At 37.2% G+C, this 19,123-nt stretch overlaps 1 long non-coding RNA gene across 3 annotated transcripts in view; it reads right to left on the reverse strand.

The window, feature by feature from the left end:
• Positions 1-316: 316 nt before the first annotated feature.
• LOC105489088 (uncharacterized) overlaps positions 317-19,123 on the reverse strand; it is a 104,846-nt gene continuing 86,039 nt past the window's right edge. For all 3 annotated transcript variants that reach the window (XR_011612597.1, XR_011612598.1, XR_011612596.1), the window contains one exon: positions 317-2,643. This is a non-coding gene — a long non-coding RNA (uncharacterized lncRNA). The remainder of the gene's footprint in view (positions 2,644-19,123) is intronic.

Below are 19,123 nucleotides of genomic sequence, written 5' to 3' on the forward strand. Positions count from 1 at the left end.
CCTATAAGAAAGTTAATATTTTGAATTCAGATCAGTTCCATATAATACATCTGTAAAAGAACAATGGAGTAGCTTGGTCATGCATGGAATCATGGGTAGCAGTAGTGGTATAGAGTCAGAGGCTCTGGGATTGAAGGAAGCCTTGGCATTTACAGGTTGTGTGACCTTGGAGAAGTAGCCTCATCTTTCAGAACCTCAGTTACTTGGGGACAAAATGAGGGTTATCCTTTTAGAATCTCCAGGAGTTGACATAAAATTTAAATGGAATGATATGTTCAACCATAAATGTTAATTATCAATGTTAGTTAATCATATTCTTTATGTAGAAAATAGGACACTTTTGAAAATTTGAGCATAGCAAAATTTTTTCCACATTGCAGATTAAAAATGTCCTCTAGAAAGAATACCAATCCTGGGGCTTTTAAAAAAACATATTTTGAGGTACAATTATGTATAAAGTGTACAAAACACATTAATTTTAAGGGTAGAGCTTGATGAATTTACACATTCATTTACACTCATGTAACTAACCTCCAGATCAAGATATAGGACATTTTCTGCACCCCAAAAGGTTTCCTCACTTCCATGCCCAGTCAATACTCCCCGCCAGCACTCAGAGTTGAGCACTATTCCATCCTCACTCCTGGCTCTCAGGCCTCTGGACTCAGACTGGAACTTACACTACCATCTCCTCTCTTATCTTAGGACTTCAGATTTGGACTGGACCCACATCACCAGTTTTTGTGGGCCTCCAGCTTGCAGACAGCAGATCATGAGACTCCTCAGCTCCATAATTGCAAACCCTCATGATAAATCTTTTTCTATATATCTATATGTCATCTATTGATTCTGTAGAGAGTTTTGTTTTTCTTGAACTTTGTATACATGGAATACTATAGTTTGTATTGTCATTTGTCTGTGAAGTTTATCCATGTCTTTCACATACAAATAGTTTCTTCATTATGACTGCATATGATTGCATGAATATTAAACAAATTATTTATCCATTCTCTGTTCGTGAACATTTGGATTGTTTCTAGTTTGGGGCCATTATGAATAAAGTTGCTATGGACATTCTAGTGTATATCTTTAGGTGGACCTATGTACTAATTTCTCTTAGGTATATTTTCAAGTCTGAAATCGCTATATCATAAGCTGTTGTATGTTTTAGCCACAGCATTTTGAAACAGAGTTTTAAATAATAGCATTAACTTCCAAGTTCAGTCAACCCTAGCCTGACTAAATCTGTGGATTTATTAGAGCCATTAAGCCAATAAATATTAGTTTAACATCTGCTATGTGTGAGGAACTGTGATTGCTAATTTTATGTGTCAACTTGACTGGGCTAAGGAACAGCCAGATAGCTGGTAAAACATTATTTCCAGGTTTGTGAGGGTATTTCTGGAAGACATTAGCATTTGAATTGGTAAAAAGAGTAAAGAAGATCACTTTCACTAATGCAGGCAGGAATTATCCAATCCACTGAGGACCTGAATAAAACAAAAAGACAGAGGATGGGCAAATTTGCTCTCTGCTTGAGCTGGAACATTTATCTTCTCTGGCCTTCAGACACTGGCACTCCTGGTTCTCAGGGCTTTGGACTCAGACTGGGACTTACACTTACACTATCAGCTCCTCTGGTTCTCAGGCCTTCGGGTTTGCACTGGACCCACACCATGGTTTTTTGTGGGCCTCCAGCTTACAAGTGGCAGATCATGAGACTTCTCAGCCTCCACAACTGCATGAGGTAATCCCCCATGATAAATCTTTTTCTATATATGTATACATTGCCTATTGATTCTGTTTCTCTAGAGAGCCCTGACTAAATACAGGACTACAACAGTGAGCAAGGCAGGTGTAAGCTTCTCTTCATGAGGCTTACCATCTAATTGGAGGAGGATATCTAACTAGAAATGGGAACATGATGGGGGTCACGAGGGGAAGTGAAAGTCAATACAGGAGCATATAACAAGCATTCTAATGTGCTTTTAGGTTGAGCGCATTTCCCTATTTTTACTAAAAGTTGAGTTTTCCAACCAAATGGACAAGAATGAGTTGTGATCAAAGCACTCTGGGCTCCTTTTGCAGTTCTTCCATTAGGCTATTGGGTGACTTGAGGCAAATCCCCTACCTTCCCAAGTCTTATCTGCAATATGAATATCATCTTATATGTGCTTCCAAATGAACTGCTCCTGCTAAGTTGTTTGAAGAAATGAGTTTGTAAAGTAGTCACTGGTTATACAAACCAGACAGTAGAAGTCAGATGAAGAGTCCTGAAGCTTTTCCGACTACAAAAAGATATTTGGTCCCCTTATATTCAAGTGAAGTAACAGAAAACTCAGTTTCTCTAAAAACAATGTGTATCTTTAGCTATAAAAATAATTGTTTGGCTGGGCATGGCGACTCACGCAGGTAATCCCAGAACTTTCGGAGGCCAAGGTGGGTAGATCACCTGAGGTCAGGAGTCCAAGGCCAGCTCGGCCAACACGGCGAAACTCCGTCTCTACTAAAGATAAAAAAATTAGCCAAGTGTGGAGGCATGTACCTGTAATCCCAGCAACTTGGGAGGCTGAAGCAGGAGAATCACTTGAGTCCAAGAGGCAGAGGTTGCAGTGAGCCAAGATCACGCCATTGCATTCCAGACTGGGCAAAAAGAGCAAAACTCTCTTAATAAATAAATAAAAAGTTTTTAAAAAGAATAATTGTTAAAATCACAGGAGATTACTGTTAACTCATCATGTCTTTAATGATAACCTAGTAAAATTTGTATGATTACTAAACCAGATTCAGGTATCATTCTTCAAGGAGGTACCCTCATCACAACATAAAATGCAATATGTGTTTTTATTTTTTTATTTTATTTCTTTATTTGAGACAGATTCTCATTCTGTCACCAGGCTAGAATGCAGTGGCCCAATCTCGGCTCACCACAACTTCCCTCTCCCAGGCTCAAGCGATCCTGCCACCTCATCCTCTGGAGTAGCTGGGACTGGGTGCACATTATTACCACATCTGGCTAAGTTTTGTATTTTTTGTAGAGACACGGTTTTGCCGAGTTGCTCAGGCTGGTCTCAAACTTCTGGGATCAAGTGATCTGCCCGCCTCGGCCTCCCAAAGTGCTGGAATTACAGGTGTACGCCACCGTGCCCAGCCTCAATGTGTGTTTTTAGTATCTTCTAAGCTAGCAATCCTCAAAGTAGTCAGGGATGACTGGTCCCTGAGACCATTTCAGGGAATGCATGAGGTCAAATTATTTTTATAATAATACCAAGATATTATTTTCCTTGTTTGCTCACATTCTCTCATAAGTATAGAATGTAATTTTCCAGAGGCTACATGACATGTGACATCAAAAGAGATTGAATGCAGAAGCAGATGTGAACAACCAGCTGTTTTCCATTAAATCAGACACTAAAGAGACTTGCAAATAGATAAAACAACACTACTTCTTCACCAATTTTTTATTTTCAAAGATATAGTTTTTTTATCAAAATAATAATGTTTACATGTAATAAAGGTATTGTTTCTTTTAAATAAATATTTCTTAGTTTTAATTTCTAATACAGTAAATACATAGATATAACTCAAATATATAAAAGCTCTTTAGGGTCTTTAATAATTTTTTAGAGTAAAAAGTAACCCAGAGATTAAAAAGTTTGAGAACTACTAAGTAAATGTCTTGCAAATGGTCTCAATCTTCTTATGTAACAAGCTCCTAGATTAGCAGTTTCTATCTCCTTATGTAACAAGATCGTCAATTGGTCTGGCTTTAGTCGTAATTGTAGTAGCCAAGACTGAATCAAAGAAAATAGGGCTTATGGAAACTAAGAAACAATGAAGGGCTTATACATCCCATCAAAGAATACTGAGAAGATATTTATTCTGTCTCCACAAATTGTGTCATGCTTCATGCTTCATGACTGTATATTTACATTCGTGATTTTATTTAATGCTCAGAACTCAGGTACATAGAAAAGGTATCAGTCCAGCTACTCGGGAGGCTGAGGCAGGAGAATCACTTGAACCCAGGAGGCGGAGTATTCAGTGAGCCATCATTGCGCCACTGCACTCTAGCCTGGGCGACAGAGTGAGACTCCATCTCAAGAAAAAAAGAACAGGTGTTAGTCTCCTGATTTTACAGCTGAGGAAATTGACCTAGAAGAGCTCAGTGAATTCAGCCATGGCCACAAAGCTGACAGGCTGGACTGGGATTGGAATGTAAGTATCTGTGATGCCCTATGTAGTGCTCTTTCCATGTAGCAGAACATAAGAATTTTATCCAAATATTCTCCAAGTTCACTTTGAATCTCAGTATTTTATAACTCCATAATTCTTAATCAATGTTATCCTCCTGGTATTATTTTCTTCAAAAAAAGTTAACATCATTTTTTTTTTCTAAAACTTACTCTCACCAAACCTGAAAATAGCTTAAGAGAAGCTAATTTTCTGGAAGCATCTTTATACTTGAAGGGTAGAAAAGTATCAATCTTGTCTTTACATTCACTAAAAGTAAGCATAGTCTAATGGGAACTAGAAGCAAATATATCTTCTGAGAAAGAAGAGTTAATATATATTCCATAAAAAGGCTGGATACTGTCTTTAACAAAGCAGACTGATAGCAGTAAAGTACCTTAAGAGAACCAAATGAGTTTTTAAATTAAAAAAAAAAAAAAGACAGCTTTTTGCAATCCTTTCCTAAAACCAGATGTTGAATATTGTCTCATGATTTATTGATAATTTTCTGTTTTCTCTAAAGCTCTGCACAACTGATGGATTTTTCTCCACAATTTGATTTATTTCTTAAACCTATTATTAAGTAATGTCTGACACTTCCATTTCTGCTTGAGATTAATGGCATGCCAAATTCTAATTTATACAATCAACTAAAATGTCATATAAAATGCAACACATGAATTGTTTACTGAGTAAGACGGTCTGGTTTTAAGGAGACAAAAATCATAGTTTCAATTTGGGAGTGGCTAAAGAGATTCAAATCACAAAGACAAATTCTGTTAAGGCTACATTTATAAGAATACCAATAATTTGAAGTAATTGAGCCAGATACTGAGAGCCAGGAGTACCTTTAAAAGCATGGTTGTTAGGTAGGCTTCAAAAGTTTCTAAATATAAAAGCATTTTAATACTTATTAATGAATAATCAATCACTTTCAAAATATGTCAATGCCTTCAACTAACAAGGAGCTTTTTTGACTTCTCCAAATAAGGCTTAAACAAATGAAATATAAACTTCTCACTTTTGACTGGGTGTGATGGCTCATGCCTGTAATCCAAGCATTTTGGGAGGCTGAGGCAGGTGGATCACCTGAGGTTGGGAGTTCAAGTATTCATTAGAACCAACATAGATATGCCATGTGAAACCCCGTCTCTACTAAATGAGAGAACACATGAAACCCCATCTCTACTAAAAATACAAAAAAAAAAAAAATTAGCCAGATGTGGTGGTGCGTGCCTATAATTCCAGCTACTTGAGAGGCTGAGGCAGAAGAATCTCTTGAATCTGGGAGGTGGATGTTGCAGTGAGCCAAGATCGTGCCATTGCACTGCAGCCTGGGCAACAGAGCAAGACTCTGTCTCAAAATAAATAAATAAATATATATATATACACACACACACACACACACACACACACACATACATACACAAACAAACTTCCAACTTTTACATTTGAAAAAATCATATGGTATTAGTCATTTTGTTATTAGCATTAAAATTGTGGAATTAGGGAGAAGGAGCTGGGTTTGAGGGCTGGAATGGAGAGTGAATAAATAGTTTTTCTTTTGAAACTACCTCCTTAAATTTAACTAGAGAATTCTAAACCATCCCCCCATGACTGAAATGAAAGATCACAAATTTGCCAACTTTTGTTATTGGAACTGTTTTTATAACAGAAGGATGGAAGGCTATACTTGCCAAAACAAGAGGGTGAGGAGGGAGAAATCCTTCCATTCCAAATGAAGATCCTTTCGAGTACCCAGGAAAGGCAAAGCAACACTAAGTTGTATTTTCTTCTATGCAAGTCATCGCATTTCAGCAGAAATTTAGCTTTAGCAAAAACAATAATAAATTCCCTTTATAAAAAGGCCAGCCACCACAGTCACAGGTTGGGCCGTACGGCCATGAGAGAATTCGAAAAGAAAGCAAGCTTTGAAACTGTGGCCTGCTGTGCTTTTGTACACTCCCAGATTACTGCCACAATAAAGCATTCCTGGACGGTTGCAGAGTTTGGGAGGCAATTTCCCCAGAATAGCTGATAAAACGCCCAGTCTATTTTCACAAACTCCTGCAAACAAAGGCCCTTCACCTGAGTATTTTCAGGCATCACTGAGTTTTTTACCTTAAAAAAAAAAAAAAAGAAAAGTGATCATCAATGTAAATTAATGACCCCCTATTATACGAATTGAAACGTGGGAATTTATTTCCGTTTTTTTTTTTAACTTGGGAATTTAGAAAAGAGGCGACATCCAAGAGGGTTCAGAATTTCTTTTTCTTTAAACCAAGCTCTATTTCTATGTCTATGCATCCATGCAATGGCATGTTGCCTTACTATTCCATATTAGAAATTTATAGCATATGTTTTCAAATTATTTACTAGTACACATAAATATTAATTAAATGGATTATTTCTTTTAAGATTATGCTTAATTGTAATGTCACATAAATCTTGGCCAAGTAAATATCTTGAGACATTTATGGCAGATTCTGCCTCCTAGGCAAAGGTCTCTTGAGCTCTGTTTTGTGGGAGTGTAGCATCTGCTTACTATCAAGAGGCAAGAGAATGCATTTTATGGTGACTGTTTCCTGGAGAAATAAACAGGGGGAAAAAACCTTAATTTTTCAACAGCCATTGTTTTAAACCTTAAAAAAACTTAAATTTAGCAGCACTTTTACAACTAATGATCTGGTTTTACAGTAAGAACCTAGAGCTGGGGGAACTCTATTTCCTTTAGAGCCACTTGAAAGTAGACAATTGCTCTGTTAAGTGGTCTTTTGGCAGTAGGAGATATCTTTTCAATCAAGCCAAAACTGATTCAAAGAATCTTGAAATGGCCACATCTCTTTAAACATGTCTGATTCATAGGTAATCTAAATGCTGTTTTATGGTATGTTTTATGCTAACAACCTGTTGATTTTGTTACTTTTAGAATCAAATGTAAGTAAATGTTCTCTCTAAAAAAAATATTAGTTCAGAATCTAATTAGCAGGGGGCTATTCTTTGGTGGTCTCCTGGGCAAATGTAGGAATGTAATCAAGCATTTATGATGCGGTCATCTGGCAAACAGACCTTTGGTTCAGTTCATTACTAAGCTACAGTCACTGGAGTCAAGGATTCTAATTCTAGGACAACTTTTAACCTCCCACAGAATTTGCTTTCTGTGGGTTACACTTCGGCAATACTTTTCTCTTGACTTACATTAAGGAACACTGTGTACACATGTAGAACACCCACTGTTTCATTTATTGTTAGGATTGTAGCTTTAAAAATCTGTTAATTACATCAGGAATTTTTAAAATCTAATATTTATAAGACATATAGTATGCTACCACTTTGTCTGCTTCACTTCATTTAAAACTCCCAACAATACTGTAAGGAAGACACTTTTATTATCATTTTGCCCATAGAAAATACAGGCTTCGAAGCTGTAAATAAAAAGAACTAAGAATAGAAGTCAGGTCTATCTAATGCCAAAAAAAAAAAAAAAAAAAAAAAACCAGCTATCCAGCATATGAGACCCTCATGGAAAAGCTATCTCAGGTCTAGTCACTCAAGGAGGCTTCTAATTTTCCAGGGTGCAGCATGCTTTTCTTTGTGGACAATGAAGACCATGCAATCTGCATTGTATTCAATTCCCTTATTACTTTGGCCACAACTAAGTTCTTCCTTTTTTTTCTTTTTTTAATAGAGAATAATACAAAGTAGAAAGTTTTTAAAACTAACAAAATTCTATCATCCAGAAATCCCTGAAAATCAGCTCTTTCTGAAGATTAAAATAACCGATGTTATGCAATGTTGGAGAGAGAAATATAAGACAGTCACATTTATATCCTGCTAGTGCAAGAGAAAATAGGGGAAATCTTTCTGGAAAGCCATTTGGCAGCTAACTAAAGAGTTTTAAATGTCTGGTCCTTTGGCTTAGCAATACCATTTAAAGGGCACTGTCCTACACCATTAGGAAAAGGAACACAAATTTATAACTTTTATGTTATTTTATGAACATATAAATAATTTGATATATAATATTTTGATCATCAGGTATTATTTATTTCTAAAAGAATAGAATTAGATACAATAAACACCTAAAATTAGAAAATTTTTAAAATTGGCCAGGTGTGGTGGCTCACACCTGTAATCCCAGCACTTTGGGAGGCAGAGATGGGTGGATCATGAGGTCAGGAGATCGAGACCATCCTGATTAACACAGTGAAACCCCATCTCCACTAAAAACACAAAAAATGTAGCCAGGTGCGGTGGCGGGCGCCTGTAGTCCCAGCTATTGGGGAGGCTGAGGCAGGAGAATGGCATGAACACAGGAAGCGGAGCTTGCAGTGAGCCGAGATGGAGCCACTGCACTCCAGCCTAGGCGACAGAGCGAGACTCCATCTCAAAAAAAAAAAAAAAAGAAAAAAGAAAAGAAAATTTTAAAAATGGTGATATATACAAACAATAAACTACCATACCTCTTTAAAATTCAAACTACTAGGCCAGGTACAATGGCTCACACCTATAATCCCTGCACTTTGGGAAGCTGAGGCAGGAGGATTGCTTGAGGCCAAGGGTTTGAGAAATCAAATCACTTATGGTATAATTTAAGTGAAAAAAGCAAGCCATAATATGATATTATGTAATTTTAAAAATAAGTTATTTCAATACTGATATTACATTAATATTAGTATAGGCAGCGTGTATATGTATTAAATATGTATATGTATTAAATATGTATATGTATATGTGGTATATGTATTTAATATGAATGTATTGATATTATTGATACAATAAATATATTGATTATTAATATATTGATATCAAGTGTTTTGATTTATATGTTATTAATATAATTATATGTATATAAATATATTGATCAAATATTAATATGTTGATATTATAGTCACATTATTATTAATAGCTAAAAACCTGAGTTTTTTCCTCTATGCCAGGCTCTGTTTTAATCCCTTCTTATGGATTCTTTTATTTAGTATTTGTAACAATACTATAAAATAAACACTCATTTTTTAAAAATAACTTTAAAAACTATTTTGAAATAACTTCTCACTTATAGAAAACTTGCAAGAATACTATAAAGAACTGTTCTACACTGTTCACTTGGATTTACCAATTAACAATTTGCCATATTTGCTTTATTTTTTTTCTGTTTGTCTGTCTCTGTATCTTTCTAGATACACACATACTTTCTGAACAAGTTGGGCAAGTTGTGTATATCTTGCTCTTTTACCCCTAAATACTTCAGTGTATGTTTCCTTAGAAAAGGGGCATTTTGTTATATAACCACAGTATAATAATTAAAATCAGGAGATTTCACACTTACACAATAATATTTTTACGCTGTATTGTCTCAATAACATCTATCATAGCAAATTTTTTTCAGATCCAGGATTTAATCCTGGATCACTCATTGCATTCAGATGTTGTATCTCTTTAGTCTATTTCAATCTGAAATAGTTCCTCAGCTTTTGTTTTAATGACAGTAAACTTTTGTAAATGCTTGGGCCATGCATTTTGTAGATTTCCCCTAAATTTGTGTTTCTCTTCATTTTTATGGTGTTTGCAAATTAGTGATCTTCTAACTCCATCATTCCTGGATTTCTCCTATAAGAAAGAGATTTCTTTTTTCTTTTACTTATTTACTTATTGACACTATGGACTCACAATTCTTATTTTATTCAGTGAGTTATAATCCTGTATTGTTGCTATTTTCTTTTTTTATAAGTCCTGTGATGGTTAATTTTATGTGTCAACTTAATAGGACCACAGGATGCCCAGATATTTTGGTCAAAAATGATTATGAATGTTTCTGTGCGGATGTTTTTGGACAAGATCAACCTTCAAATTAGTAGGCTGAGTAAAGCAAATTGCCCTTCATAATGTGGGTGGGCCTCATTCAATTAGCTAAGGCCTGAATAGAACAAAAAAAGCTAGCTCTCCTTTATGAAAGACAGCATTCTTCTGCCTGGTGGCCTTCGAGCTGGGAGGTCGATTTTTCCTGCCTTCAGACTAACTAAGATTGTTTTTCCCTAGGTCTTGAACCTGCTGGTCTTTGGACTGAAACAACACCGTTGATTCTCTTGGTTCTCAGCCCCTCAGGCTCAGATGGAAACTATACCATCAGCTCTTCCAGGTCTCCAGCTTGCCATGTAGATCTTGAGACTTGCCAAGACCTTCATTAGTGCATCAGCCATTTTTTCATAACATGTTTCTTGTTTTTTATTGATCCATTCATCCTATTGGTTCTGTTTCTCTGAAGAACCCTAATACAAAGTCCCATTGTTTTTTAAGTGTATCTTTACTTTTTAGCCAAGAATATGTTCCAGGTTCATCTTGGCTTTTCTCTTCCCTGGCCCTGGAATCAGTGATGAATTCTAGCACCACTATCTATTTTTAATGGGGCATGATATTTGTAAACGAAAGTGTATTGTTGCTATTGTCGTTTGCTTCTAAGTCTTTTCAGCAGGCAGTTAGGAAATGTGTGTGTGTCCATCTGTAACTGTATACACCTAAAAATGTATAGGTGTACACCTAGATGTATCTGTATACACCCATAAATAGTGTTAATGAGTATATATATACCTATAAGCAAATGGACAAGCATATATACAGATATTCATACTAATACCTCTAATTACAATCCAACACCAAACACTACCATGTTCCTCACAGGCTTCCTGTTTTTTATTTGTATTCCTGTTCTCAAACTATGAAAATCTGGTTGCCAGCATAATCAATATATTTACTCATTTGCTCAGTCCTACCATATACAGAAAGCAATTTCAGAATAGCTAACCCATACGTTGTGGAAATCAAACCTAATATATATAGTTCAGCTTTGTCTTTCAGTGGACAATAGTCAAAGTTCTGTTGAGCTTGTTCTTTTTCACTGTTCAGTGTGGTCATGTTATTCATTTAAAGATTAGGTTGATCTACTTCTGTTTGTATTCCATTTTAGGATTTTTCACCTACATCCTTGTTGATCTAATTTTTTTCAGGGTGAAAAACATGAGCATGATGCCAAAAGCCAAAACTTCACTTTTACCTTGTTCCTATCCACCTTCTGTAGGTAATCAATCTCATTAGTTTCCGATTCATCCTTCCTGAGATGTATATTATCACTTTCGTTTCTTACAGGAAAGATAGCATACTCTATGTACTCCTATGCCTTTTGCTTTTTTCACAGTAAATTATTTCATCTTTGTTTATGGAGATTTATTTTTAAGAATCTCCCTCTGTCACCAGGCTGGAGTGTAGTGGCTTAATCATGGTTCGCTCCATCTTCGGCCTCCTGGGCTCAGGTAATCCTCCCACCTCGGTCTTCTGAGCAGCTAGGACTACAGGTGCATGCCACCATACCCAGTAAATGTTTAAATTTTTTGTGGAGACACGGTCTTGCCATGTTGCCCAGGCTGGTCTCAAACTCCTGAGCACAAGTGATCTACCTGTCTCGACCTCCAAAGCACTGGGATTATAGGCACGAGCCACTGTACCCAGCCTGGAGATATTCTTGCAGTTTTTCATGATATGGATGTTCCATATCTTATTCAATAAAAATTTCCTACTACCATTTTAAAATTATAAATAATACTACATTGAATAACCTTGTGCATATATATTTTTATATTGTTGAGATCTATCTTCAGAGTAAGTTCCTTGAAGTGGGGTTATTGTACCAAAATGTAAACACACTGTGGTCTGATTAGGCATTGCCACATTCCACTCCATGAGGATGTACCATTTTGTGCTTTCACTAGCAATATGCGGACATGCCTGTTTTTTCCCTGCCTCCCTGAAAAAGTATATTGTCAAGCTTTTTATTTTTTGCCATTAGTTCGCACTTTTCTTATGAATTACATTAAACATTTTGTGTATGATTAAAATTAAACATTCTGTATAAGTTTAATGGCCATTTGAATCTTTTTTGGTGAGTTATCCCTCATGTCTTTTATTTTATAATAAATCTCTAGTAGAAAAATATTTTTCTCATAGAAAAACATCTGCCAATTTTTCTAGTAGGTTTTTGCTATCATCCCTCTTGAACATATGAGGCAACTGGTTCAAAGAAGAGTAACCCAGGGCCATTCATGTAGGAACTGCTGGAGCTGAAACTGGATATTACCATATAAAGAGAAAATTGCACAAAATAATTTTTGTTCTTTGGACTTTTCTATGTGACTCCCAAAATTTCCTACCAGAGTATTCAGATATTACTTTGATAATTAAGAAGAAAAGTGAAGTAAATTTTTTAAGTGAAAGAAATAGAAGAAAATCCAGCTGTTCCTTAAGTCACAACAGCTTTCCACAGTCTGCCAGGAGAATCTGCACCTGGAAGGTGGGAGCAGCCAAGCATGCAGCTGCCAGCTGCCAAAGGCTAGAGGAGTTTGCCCTATGTATGTTTATCTTAAAAGAAAAAGTAAAAACAAAGGGAGAAGTAAGTAGAAAATATTGATAAAGTGACATTTGAGATGAATGATGCTCCATACTGAACCTAAGCTACAACTGGGGAAGAGAGACACCCCCTCTAAAATTCATGACTTGAGATTCTCAAGAGAAATAAGAGGGAGGGAAGGGAGAGAGCTCACCACTAAGACATAAATCTCAGAGGCTGTCTGGGAGTCTCAGGAGTGACTGGAGTGAGGTTTTCAACATAGAAAGGAATGCAGAAGTTATGCAACAAATCTGCTACTTTGGAAAATTGAAAACCGGCAAAGTCTGGGGAGATGAGGCATATATCAATTCATCTGCTAAGCAGTGGATTTCAGTCCTGACAGCAATTAACATCACCAGAGGAACATTTAAAGCAAACAGATGTTTGGGCCCCATCCTTAGAAATTAAATCAGAATCTCAGGGGTGGGATGCTAAGATCCTGTCGGGAACCACAGGTCTAGCAAATGTACAAAAGGGACAGAACTTCATGGATGTTTTCAGAGTATCTTTCAAGGATGAGAGAGATCAGCTCTGGATTTTAACTCAACAAGTCTACCCATCAGTGCAGATAAAAAAATTATGTCACCATTGTACCCATCATAATCATCCTCATCCTCATCACTGTAGCTCCCATTTAGTAAATACCTGATTATGCCCCAGATTCTATGGTAGGTGCTATATACTCTTTACGTATTTTAATCTTCACAGCAACTCTTCAGGATAGTTTTTGTTTTAGAGTTGATGAAATGAAGGTTTAGAGAGATTAAAAAGTTTATCCAAGTCAATTATTGGCATATTTTTTGTCCCATCAGTACTGTGATTATACAACATTGGTTCACATTTATCAACTTCACCAACTATACTTTCTTTAAAATAAAGCAATTTCACTCCTGGATAATACAACCAAGAGAATTGTGTATTAGACTATTTTTGGTTTCCCATTAAAAAAACTGAGACTGGGTAATTTATACAGAAAATAGGTTTATTTGGCTCATGGTTCTGCAGGCTGTACACAAAGCATAGTGCCAGCAGCTGTTTCTGGTAAGAGCCTCAGGAAGCTTCCAATCATGGAAGAAGGTGAAAGGGGAGCAGGCGTCTCACATGGCTAGAGGAGGAACAAGACGAAGGGAGGTACCACATACTTTTAAACAATCAAATCTCACAAGAACTCACTATCACAAGGACAGCACCAAGCTATTTGTGAGGGACCTGCCCTCATCACCCAAACACTTCCTACCAGGCCCCACTTTCAACATTGGGGATTATATTCAACATGCGATTTGGAGAGTACAAACAGTCAAACTATATCAGAGTGCATATATCTGCAAAAAAAAGACTTATACAAAATAGTCATAGCAACTCTATTCATAATAGCCACAACATAGAAACAAAACAAATGTGCATTAGCAGAAGAAAGAATAAACAAATTGGTAAAACCATATACAACAAACCTCCAAACTTATATATAAAACAATATGGGTGAGTTTCTTTTTTTTATTTTCTGTCTTTTTGAGACAGTGTCTCACTCTGTCACTCAGACTGGAGTGCAATGGTGTGATCTCGGGTCACTGCAACTTCCGCTTCCCAGGTTCCAGCAATTCTCCTGCTTCAGCCTCCCAGGTAGCGGGGACTACAGGTACGCACCACCACGCCCGGCTAATTTTTGTATTTTTAGTAGAGATGGGGTTTTACCATGTTGGCCAGGCTGGTCTCAAACTCCTGGCCTCAGGTGATCCACCCGCCTCAGCCTCCCAAACTGCTGGGATTACAGGCGTGAGCCACCATGCTTGGTCCAACATGGGTGAATTTCAAAAAATTTTATTGAACAAAAGAAGTTAGATACAAAATAGTACACTTTAAGTGATTCCATTTATAAAATTTTTAAATAAAAAATTAAGTCATAGTGCTAGAAATCAGAATAATGGCTCAAATTAAGGGAGGGGAATGTAGATAGTCATATTGGCATATAGGAACATAAAAACTTATTCACTCATACATTTAAGATCTGTGCATTTTACTATATGTAAATGAGGCCTCAATCAAGTTGTAATTAAAAAATAAGTGACTGGGTAAGGTGGCTCATGACTGTAATCCCAACACTTTGGGACACCAAGGCAGGAAGATAATTTGAGCCAAGGAGTTTAAGACCAGCCTAGGCAACATAGTGAAACCCCATCTCTACAAAAAATGAGAAAAACTTAGTCAGGTATGGTGACATGTGCATGCAGTCCCAGTTACTCAAGAGTCTAAGGTGGGAACATCACTTGAGCCCAAGATTTCAAGGCTGGAGTGGGCTATGATCACACTACTACACTCCAGCCTAAGTGACAGAGTGACACTCTGCCTCAAAAGATGATAGATTAGATAGATAGATAGATAGATAGATAGATAGATAGATAGATAGATAGACAGACAGACAGACAGACAGACAGACAGACAGATAGATAGATAGATAGATAGATAAACAAATAAACAGAAGCTTACCAAAGACCACAAAACTAGTGTTTGAGCCAAGAACAGAAACAAGGTTTATCTGAGAAAAACTTATAATCTATAAATAGGGCCACTTCCTTCTTAAGTGTGTATTAACTGCTCCCATCCAAGTATCAATTACTCAACAGAACTGAAAACAGCACAAATGCCTAACCTTACAACAATGATTAAGTAAATTATGATACGCTCCCCCACATAATGAAATATCATTCAGCCACCAAGCGACGATTATGAAGATTTAAAGCAATAAAACTAAAGGCTTATGATACAATATATTTGAAATAAAGTAGAATACTACATTGTTCCTATATATATTATTATAGCAATGTAAGCATTAGGAATGCAAATACATAAGGACAGATGGGAGCATTAAAAACTCAAAATCTGTTATAATTGAGGGATTATGGATGACTTTCTATATTTGATTTTCATTATCATTACAATATTGTCTTGACAATAAAGTGGGTTGTTGTGATGAACACTTGGAATAACATGTGATCTTTAGCAGAAGAACTTCTAAAAGGTGATGCAGGTTTGGAGAGTTCTCACCCAAAAGAGAAGAATAGAGCATTAGCACAAGAATTCAAACCACAAGATGTTCAATGACTGCCAGAGGTTCCATAAAAGACTAACTAGGGAGGCAGAGCAAGACATCCAAGTAGAAACCTCCACTGCCTTGCAGGAACACCAAATTTAACAACTATTTACACAAAAAAAGCACCTTCGTAAGAACCAAAAATAAGGTAAGTGATCATGGTACCTGGTTTTATCTTCGTATCACTGAAAGAGGCACTAAAGAGGGTAGGAAAGACAGTCTTGAACTGCCAACACCACCCCTCCCCTGAGAATCTGTGCTCTTGTGGGAAAGAGAAAGCAACGATTATGGGACTTGGCATTGGAACCCAGTGCTACCAACACCAGGCAGAACTCAGCTGATGACAAGACTCTCCACCATGGGATTCAGTGCCCTGGGCGCCTAAATAAACTTGAAAGGAAGTCTAGACAAGGCCTAGTGTTGTTCTGGGCTCAGACCCAGTGGACTTAGTGGGCATATGACCTAGTGAGATGCCAGCCGGGGTGGCTAAGGGAGAGCTTGCATCATCCTTCCCCCAACCTTAGGCAGTGCAGCTCACAGCTCTGAAAGAGACCCCTTCCTTCCATTCAAGAAGAGGAGAAGGAAGAGTAAAGAGAACTTTGCCTTGCAATTTGGATACCAGCTCAGCCACATTGGATAGGGCACTGGAAAGAATTGTGACGTCCCCATTCCAGGCATTAGCTCCCTGACAATATTTCTAGACACACCCTGGGCAAAAGGGAAAACCACTGTCTTGAAGGGAAGGAGCCAGTCTTGGCAGGATTCATCACCTACCGACTAAAGAGCATATGAGCCCTGATCAGCACTGGTAACCAGGTAGTACACAGTGAAGGAAACAATCAACAAAGTGAAGAGATAACCCATAGAATGGGAGAAAACATTTGCAAACTACCCATCTGACAAGGAATGAATAAGCAGAATATATAAGGAGCTCAAACAACTCTATAGCACAAAATCTAATAATCCAATTTTTGAATGGGCAAAAGATCTGAATAGACATTTCTCAAAAGAAGACATACAAATAGCAAACAGGTATATGAAAAGGTGCTCAACATCATTGATCATCAGAGAAATGCAAATCAAAACTACAAGGAGATATCATATCAGCCCAGTTAAAATGGCTTTTATCCAAAAGACAGGCAATAACAAATGCTGGCGAGGATGTGGAGAAAAGAGAACCCTTATACACTACGTGTGGGAATGTAAGTTAGTACAACCACTACTGAGAACAGCTTGGAGGTTCTTCAAAAAACTAAAATTAGAGCTACAATATGATCCAGCAATTCCACTGCTAGGTATACACCCAAAAGAAATCAGGATATCTAAGAGATATCTGCACTCCCATGCTTATTGTACCACTACACACAACAGCCAAGACTTGGAAACAACCTGAATCCATCAACAGATGATTGGATTAAGAAAATGTGGGACTTATAAACAACAGAATACTATTCAACCATAAAAAAGAATAAGATCCTGTCATTTGCAACAACATGGACAGAACTGGAGAACATTATGTTAAGTGAAGTAAGCCAGACCCAGAAAAACTTTACATGTTCTCACTTATTTGTGGAAGCTTAAAATTAAAATAATTAAGCTCATGGAGATAAAGAGTAGAATGAAGGTTACCAGAGTCTAGGAAGGGTAGTGGGGGTTGGGGGGCAAGTGGAGATGGTAATGAGTATTAAAAAATAGTTTACAAGGATAAATAAGATTAGGATTTGATAGCACAATAGGGTGACTATAGTCAATAATAATTTAACTATGAATTTTAAAATAACTAAAACAGTGCAATTGGATTGTTTGTAACATAAAAAATAAATGCTTTTTATAAAGATGATGGATATCCCATTTATTCTGATGTGATTATTACACACTGTATGCCTGTATCAAAATATCTCATATACCCCATAAATATATATATATCTAATATGTACCCACAAAATTTAAAATAAACTTTTTTTTTTAAAGACTAACTGCAAAAATAGGATGAGGCATTTGTTTCAGAGGCTTCATCCACGGAAAAGGGAACATGGACAGGAAGATCCACGGCCCAAACCTAGACAATGTCCACTTTTAGATATTAGAGTTGCCTCTGCAGGCAAAGGGGTTATTGAAACTCATAAAGGACAGTTTCATCACTGGCAACTCCTAAGGAAGACACTAGGGCTTGTGCAGAGAGTTAATGCAAGAAAGAAAAGTATACTCAAGGAGCAATTCAAGGACCCAGCAGAGCCCAAATATACAAATCCTTGTGATGACATGGCTCCCCACTTCTGTGAGTGAGGGAAAGGGCTAAGGGCCACATCCTGCAGCTTTCAAGAAAGACCTGAGAGTCTGAATGCTCTAAGCATGAATAAGCATTTCACAGACAGAAAACCCAAAACAACGTTTGAGGCAACCTTTTCCCTTGCTACCACAGAGCCTATGTCCCCAGCCAGGGTTCAACAGCCTAGACCAGGAACACCAGTCTCTCAGTCCATGTTCACCATAGCCCCAGGGTCTGCCCCTGGGAGTGTGCTTCTCTGGTGAGCCACAAAATTCTCCATTATTCCCTGCTTCCAGAAACATCTCTCAAAGAAATGCAATTAGGGAAAATTAGTTCTTACATTATCACACCTTCTGAAGAGGTTGGTCTCTATTTCTCCTACCCAGCAATAATTATTTTCAAATCTATTTGTTTTTTCTAAACAGAGCGGTATCTTCTGTCTCTGGTGTGTTTGGAGGAAAAATTTTAAGGGAATTTCAGTAACTCAGGCTCAGACAAAACAAGGGTTTGACTTTAGCTCTCAAGAGCTAGATTTGGCTCCCAGAAGGTGACTAGGTTTGGGAACCAGGTTAGGGAAGGGAGTTGACAGTGACTTGGCACCCTTGCCACCATCCTGAATTCCTTCATTTTACCTGTAAAGATTATCTCATTTATTTTATTATTATTTATTTTAATTTAATGTATTATACTACTGCATTATAAATAAATACATATACCCACAGACAAACATCGGCCCTGATGATCATTCAGATATTTAAACAATGAGAAAATCCAATAAAGACCAAGCCCCAAGACCTGGACCAATCATTCCTTCCTCTGCCCCTTCATTGTCTTGAACATTCACAGCTTTGGGGTGGACTACAAGGGGCTATGCAGTCATCAAAGGGCCAAAAGATACCCACTCAGCCTCCAGAATACTTCACATATTCCCAAAATGGAACTGCAACCTTAGAGGTTGTGAGGCCTTGAGCTCAGAAGCACAAGGAGAAATTCCAATATCCCTAACTCTTTTAATAAATAGTTTCCACCTGCCCCCTCAAATCTCCTTCCATCCCAAGAGGCTGGGGAGATGTACTTAGCTTAGCCTTGATGAAAA

Source organism: Macaca nemestrina, chromosome 14, assembly GCF_043159975.1.
Source record: "Macaca nemestrina isolate mMacNem1 chromosome 14, mMacNem.hap1, whole genome shotgun sequence".
In the NCBI taxonomy this organism is placed as follows: domain Eukaryota; kingdom Metazoa; phylum Chordata; class Mammalia; order Primates; family Cercopithecidae; genus Macaca; species Macaca nemestrina.